We start from the raw sequence: 1,014 nt of genomic DNA on the forward strand, positions 1-1,014 counted from the left end.
CGGCGGCAGGTCGGGGTGGGGGGTGCGGCGGCGGCGGCAGGTCGGGGTGGGGGGTGCGGCGGCGGCGCAGGTCGGGGTCGGGGGGTGCGGCGGCGGCAGCTCGGGTTGTGGGGAGACAGTGAGTGGATGGGGGTAACGCGAGTGGATAAGGTCAACTATGCCGACGGCTAAGCCGTCGGCATAGCTCAGGGCTCCACGTGGCACCTATGCCGACGGCTTAGCCGTAGGCATACTTTTTTTTTCTTTTTTATTAACCACGTCACCGATCCGCGTACAAGCTTCCCTATGGCCGCAGCTATGCCGACGGCTTTGCCGTCGGCATATTTTTATTTTTACTTTTCTTATTTTGTATAAATTTTATAATGTTTTCTTATTTTTTATAAATATTTTAATGTTTTCTTATACATATTTTTTGCATGCAGAACATTATTTAAAATGTACCATACATTTTCTTTAATGATTTGAAACATTATTTTTAATGACATGATCTTTTTTTATATTGTACAACAATTTTCTAAAATATCACGTATATTTTTTTCTATGGTCTCGTGAAAGGTGATATATAGGAGAGCAACTGACTGAGGGGTACCGTTACCGAGTGCCTGATCCGGTAACTATGCGAGTGCCTGATCCGTCTACTACCGTGTCATCGTCGTCCGTTAAGGGGGGCCACGCCCCGGAGACGCGTGCCGCCTCTTCGGACATGCCACCACACCACCACGCATGTATGAGGGCCCGGTGCGACGTTCCGGTGGCATTGCTACCCCCCCAGGGCCCCCGACCCGCCTAACCCTGTAGCGTTTGACCACGGGATCTAGCCCTTTGACTTTGCACGGACGGGATTTGACCAGTGGACCTCTCCACCCGGTTGTGTTAGGTCAGCCCATAGGAACATTTTGGAGCAACATCCGGGCCAGACCCATAGCAAGATCCCCTCCGTGTAGACCCGACGCGTCCGTTTCCCCCCTCCAGGTGCCGGTGGTGGCGCCGTCCGTGAGGGGGGCCAAACCCTGG

At 53.0% G+C, this 1,014-nt stretch overlaps 1 long non-coding RNA gene across 1 annotated transcript in view; it reads right to left on the reverse strand.

The window, feature by feature from the left end:
• The window catches only part of LOC119328489, a 19,285-nt gene that overhangs the window by 13,550 nt on the left and 4,721 nt on the right, over positions 1 to 1,014 (reverse strand). The gene's annotated exons all lie outside the window — the stretch shown is intronic.

Source organism: Triticum dicoccoides, chromosome 7A, assembly GCF_002162155.2.
Source record: "Triticum dicoccoides isolate Atlit2015 ecotype Zavitan chromosome 7A, WEW_v2.0, whole genome shotgun sequence".
NCBI classification, from domain to species: Eukaryota; Viridiplantae; Streptophyta; class Magnoliopsida; order Poales; family Poaceae; genus Triticum; species Triticum dicoccoides.